Source organism: Myotis nattereri, assembly GCF_964212035.1.
Source record: "Myotis nattereri genome assembly, chromosome: 9".
Taxonomy (NCBI): Eukaryota; Metazoa; Chordata; class Mammalia; order Chiroptera; family Vespertilionidae; genus Myotis; species Myotis nattereri.
In genome coordinates, this window is record NC_138084.1 from 75,061,168 (window position 1) to 75,067,167 (window position 6,000).

Genomic DNA, 6,000 nt, shown 5'->3' on the forward strand with positions numbered 1-6,000 from the left:
AGTCGTATAATGCGCCTGTAACTGGGGATTTGCAATCTGCCACAAACAAGCTGCGGTTTACTTGTTCACCAGTTACAAGCTGTGTGACCTCAGCTAAACGCACAACCTCTCTGAGCCTCAGTCCTCATTCGTCCCATGCAAATGATAATACAAACCCTGAGGGCAATCCTGGGGTTAATGCAAAGCTCCAGGTACGCCGTGGGTGGCAAATTCGAGTCACCCTTACCTATTAAACAGGAGTGGGGTGTGCGGCTTAAATACATGAACTAGGGTTCTTCCCAGCTCTAACATTTCAGACCCCACGGAACGGAGGCCCAGTGAAGTGCATTAACTGCCCAAGGTTAGGAGAGCTTCCAGGGCAGACGCCGACCCTCCGCTCCGAGGGCAGGGTCCAGGGGCGCGCTCAGCTGGGCGAGGCACCCACTCGGCACGAGGCCCGGGCTGGGTGATGCGTTTGGCGCCCCGAGTCTCACTCTGCAGGAGCTGCGGCCCCGAGGACTGAGCCGCAGGGAGCCCAGCGACGCGCGGGCCCAGGGCACCGTTGCCCGGCAACCGCTCTGCAGCGTCCAAGAGCCCGGGCGTCTGCCCTGGAGGTCCCAGGCCGCCGCGGATCCCGACCCATCGGCTGGGGCCCCAACCTGCGTTCTCTGCTCGGCTCTGACAGCCAGATCGGGACCAGGTCCCAGGGAGGACCCGGGCCACCCCGCCGCACTGACCTGAGGCGCTCTGGGTCGCACAAGAAATGGCGGCTGTGCGCCCACGGCGACTGACCTGGCTGGGGCGGGGCGGGGCGGGGCCGGGGCGAGGGCTCTGAGGGCGGGGCCAGGGGCGAGAGGCGAAGGGTGGGCGTGGCCAGGGACGCTCCGACTGGCTATCCTCGGGCTTTAGTGCCCAGCTGAGGGCCAGCATCTCCGGTGGGGGTCCAGGAAGGGGGCGGTAGGAAAAGAGCTCCGAGTCACCAGCCGTGGTCCCTAAATAGACGCCAGGTTTTCGCCTCTTTTTCTTATAAGTAGGGTGTGTGCGTGGTGGGAGGAGAGACCGAGACCGGGTGTCCCTTTAGCCCAGCGGTTCTCAACCTGTGGGTCGCGACCCCTTTGGCGGTCGAACGACCCTTTCACAGGGGTCGCCTAAGACCATCCTGCATATCAGGTATTTACATTACGATTCATAACAGTAGCAACATTACAGTTATGAAGTAGCAACGAAAATAATTTTATGGTTGGGCCACAACATGAGCAACTGTATTTAAAGGGCCAGAAGGTTGAGAACCACTGCGCCTAATCCTATCCCTGGGGGGGCGACCGAGGAATCTCTAGGATCCTTGTTAGAGACAGGCTTGGGTGTGAACCAGGCTTTGCTTATTCGTATGTTTGAGACCTTCAGAGCGTTATGTGACTTCTCTGATCTTCGGTATGTAGAACACATCCACACTTTGAATACATGCACACACCATTACAGAGATTCCAGCCTATTTTTTAAAAACAAAAGTTCAGTATTGCTCTGGCTGGTGTGGCTCCGTTGGCTGGCGCATCACCTGGTGCACTGAGAGGTTGTTGGATACCTGGTCAGGGTGCAAACCCAGGTTGGGGGTTTGATCTCAGTCAGGGGCGTGGAGGGAAGGCAACTGATTGATGTTTCTCACATGGATGTTTCTCTCTCTCTCTCTCTCTCTCTCTCTCTCTCTCTCTTTCATCAATAAACATATCCTGAGATGAAGATTTAAAAAAAATCAAAATTATGTGCTGGATTAAAAAGGGAGGAAAGCAGTTTTGGGGAAAGTCTCAGTTTGAGCTTAAAAGGATACTAAGAAACGCTTGGGACTTCTTGGCAAATTCGTGAACACTTCACAGGAACCTGTTTGGTAGGGACTGAAGAATCCCTGGGGATAGAACTTACCAGGAGGGGAGAGTCCAGCTAGGTCCAGCACTGATTCTGAGAATAGTCTGGCAAGTGGCCTAGGCCCTGTAGGCTACATGGCTGAGCCCCATGGAGCTCAGGGGGCTGTTTGACTAAAATCTCCACAAGGCACTGGCACACGTGCAGTCCTGCTTGGGCGGCCCACATGGAGAGTGGCACAAAGCGGCCAGGGCGTTCTCCTCCTGGGAGCAGCCCAAGTCCAGCTCCTGCAGAGTGAGTCCTTTAGCATGTGGGTTGTGATAGGGGGTGGTGGGGCCTGGGGACCCAGCAGTACAATCACAGCGGCTCTCCTGAGGGACTGTGATGTCTCCTGAGAAGTGGCAGAGAGTGGAGGTATCTGGCAGAGCAGGGGTGTGACTGCCAGCCACGCCTGGGGAATTCTCAGAAAGATGTGGGGCACTTCACAGTGACCTTGGAGCCCGTGGGAATGGATGGAGACAGTGAGTATTACTATTAGTGGTTATTACTATTACAATTACCCCATTTTCCTCTCAGTCTGGTGAGGCCTTCAGCACACACAGGCATAGTCTCCAACCCCAGGGTCTTTCTTGTCACTTTGGGACTAACAGTCCTTTTAAAATTTTCTTTTTAATATATTTTTATTGATTTCAGAGAAGAAGGGGAAGGGAGAGAGAGTTAGAAACATCAATGATGAGAGAGAATCATTGGTCAGCTGTGTGCCTCACACTGGGGATCGAGCCCACAACCTGGGCATGTGCCCTGACCTGGAATGGAACCATGACCTCCTGGTCCATAGGTTGATGCTCAACCACTGAGCCACACCAGTCTTAATTCCAAATCACTTACTTCCTATCTCAATGTTTTCACCAAACTCCTGTACCTGGTCTCAGAGATATGGGTAAGGCACCGGGTATCAAGGAGGGAACCTATAGGAAGAGTTTGAAGACAAGAGCCTAGGCAAGAGATGGGAGAGGTGGCTGGGCAGGAGGGATGCAAAAGAGGGGGCAGCTAGGTCAAGCTGGAACAGCAACACTCAGCAGTCACAGACACTTCCAGCATCTTCAGGAGTCACTTCCATCTTGATGACGGTGACATGGATCTCTGTCCAGCCCAGGCCTCCTGCCACCCCCGAGCCCTTCAGGATCATAGACTGAATCTCTTGGGAGTGGGGGCTTTGTTTTATTTTTGTTTTAGTATTCCCAGCACTTAGCACTTAGTTGGAGCTAAATGAAGATTCATTGAATAAGTGAGTTAACCTCTTGTTCAGTATGGAGGAAGGCTCAAATCTAAGTTATTCTAGGTGGAAAAGGAATAGGATGTTTATAGTTTCTCTGCCTTAGGCTTCCCAGAGAGGCGCATCCTGGAGGACAAACATTGTCACAGTTGCCCTAACTGGTTTGGCTCAGTGGATAGAGCATTGGCCTGTAGACTAAAGGGTCCCAGGTTCGATTCCGGTCAAGGGCATGTACCTTGGCTGTGGGCACATCCCCAGTAGGGGGTGTGCAGGAGGCAGCTGATCAATGTTTCTTGCTCATCAATGTTTCTAACTCTCTATCTCTCTCCCTTCCTCTCTGTAAAAAATCAATAAAATATATTTTTAAAAAAACACAAAAAAACATTGTCACAGTCATAAAATATGTTTCATGGTAAATCACATACTTGACAGGCAGATCACTTTAAAATGTCAGAAGTCCTAGGGAGCCCTAGGGAGTCACTGGGCTTTCTGCAAAAATTCCAATGTTCCTCTGTAGGGAGTGGCTATAGGGTCAAGCCTCGGACTGACCTGTGGCAGAGCCACATACAAGTCCCAGCTTGGAGGGCAGAGCCATCCTAGTGCAATTAAGCTATAGTTCTCCCTTGTTCCTAGGTAGCTAATGGGCTATGTTGGGTGCAGCAAGTGCTGCCAAAACAAGGCTTGAGTAATGAAATAGATTTGAAACTCGCAAGAACATTGTAAAAATGTTGACCATTCCCCTTGTTTTGCTTTGTGTGCTCTGACTATAAAATAAAGCTTTGGCTTACAGTCTGGGTCACTGTTTCCTCATCCAGGCACAGTAATCCAACCTGGCCCCAACTGTATTCTCTTGTCTGTCTTCTTTAATCCTTCACCACCCCTCCTCAGGTTCACCCCTGGCCGTGCTGGACACAGTTCATTCCTCCTTTCAGGTACAAGGTAGGACCTCACTTCCCTGTGCCCAGGTGACGTGCTTTGTTCAATGCCGTGTGGGAAGAAGTGAAGTGGGAAGGGTCTTTAAGAGCCAATGTGTGACTTACTGCCGGAAGCCAATTCCAGCATGAAAGCAGGGCTGAATCTGGGAATGGCTAAAGGCATTTCCCCAAATCTGAAAAGGGATGGATTGCTTGCTGCCAGACAGCTCAGGGCATCTTAATCTACATGTTATTGCCTCCTACTGGCCAAACACCTGAACAGACCTAGGCTAATTCCCGCATTCTGACAATGCCTCTGTATAGGAAACCCTGACCCTTTGAAGTGTATATGTCTGCCTCGCCTCAGGCAAGTTGTGTTAATAAAAAGCACGGAGTCCTGAGACGAAGAGATTTTAGTTTCCTTTAAACTAGGCTCCTCTGACCCCCAAATGCCTTTCAAAATTATATTTTGTCTCTGGACTCCTATTTAATCTACGCACAGCCTTCTCCAAATTTCCGGAACCTTTCTTAATGCTGGAACAAGAGCACCAGCAACTTACCATACAAGCTAGCCCTTCCACTTGCCCCAGCACCAGATGGTGGAGGCTGTGTCTGTCTGAGTCCCCAAGTGAAGGGACATGGACCAGAGATGCCTGTTTACCTTTGATGGACATGTAGCATGAGTGAGCAATAGACCTTTCTTGTTATATCCATAACAATTTTGAACTTGTTCGTTACACAGGCATAATATGTCTAACCTAGCCATTCAGACCATTGTTCTTCACTTGCTACAAGGACAAAACCTAGGGACTTGTGCAGGGGTGTACATACATTATAATCTTTGTGATTTACATTTTAAGTGTCAATTCAAACACACAGAGGAAAACAGACTTTTAAAATGTGTGACATATATTTCAAATAGATTTCTTCTAGAGAAACTTTGTGAATCATATTTTTACCACTGCTTCTTCCACCGACCCAAATCCCCTGTGTGGTACTTAAGATCTACTTTTTTATTATGTCCTCAATAAAGATTGTAGAACACTTGGTCACCTTCCACTGTACAGTGTAGTAAATCTGAGAGTTGGAGGTTGTTACAAGCTTTCTCTCCTCTCTTTCACTCTGCCCTGCCTTTTGTATAAGTAATACTAGCCCTTTGCCTTTGGTCATCAATCATACTTTATAAGCTTAAGAGAAATAAAGAAGAAAAAGCTCACATACATATTTTCTGAGGACAACTGCGTGAGGAATAAAGAGATCCTTCCTTTGCTTGCTGGAAGTAAAGGGCGTAGACAAGGTCAACCTGGAGTGAGGAGCCACACAGACCATGAAGATAGATGCCTGTTAGACCTTGGATTCTGGGACTGCGAGTCATTGGATAACTTTGGATTCAGGATTTAGAAAGGGAGGAAGCTGAAGGAATTCAGTGCTGTTTCTTCCCTTCCTAAAGAGAATTCAGAAATTGCATTTGATTTTTTACTGCCTAAACATATGTCCTTTTATTTTTATAAAAAAAGCAGCTAATATCCTTGCCTCTTGGACCCACCCTTTGCTCTTTCAGTTCCCACTTTATTATGGATGAAGAAACAATTTCAGGAAATAGTTACAGATTTAGTCTGTGTGTCCAGAGGGAGTAAGAGGCTTCCTTGGTATCTCTATGTACAGTTAATAGCACCACAGTCATGAAACAGAACACTCACTATACCAAGTATCACACTCATTCCTTTACAAGCATTATCTAACTGAAATCTCTCAACAGCCCTACAAGGTCCTATTTCCTTTTCAGACAGACAGACAAACAAACAACGAAAAAAAAAAATGAAAAAAGCAATGCAACTAGGAAAGTCATGTCACTTGCCTGAGGCTGAGCCAAGACACGAACCCTGGTCTGATCGCCCCTTAGCTCATGCTATCCCACCTCATTACACCTCCCTGAGAGCTCTGTTTTCAACTCCTACTATCAGTGACCATCTC

At 48.7% G+C, this 6,000-nt stretch overlaps 1 protein-coding gene across 1 annotated transcript in view; it reads right to left on the reverse strand.

Annotated features, from left to right (window-relative positions):
- The window catches only part of TTC12 (tetratricopeptide repeat domain 12), a 46,834-nt gene extending 46,065 nt beyond the window's left edge, over window positions 1–769 (reverse strand). Inside the window, exon 1 of the mRNA XM_081098916.1 lies at window positions 717–769. The gene's annotated coding sequence lies outside the window, so the exon portion shown is untranslated. The remainder of the gene's footprint in view (window positions 1–716) is intronic.
- Window positions 770–6,000: the final 5,231 nt, after the last annotated feature.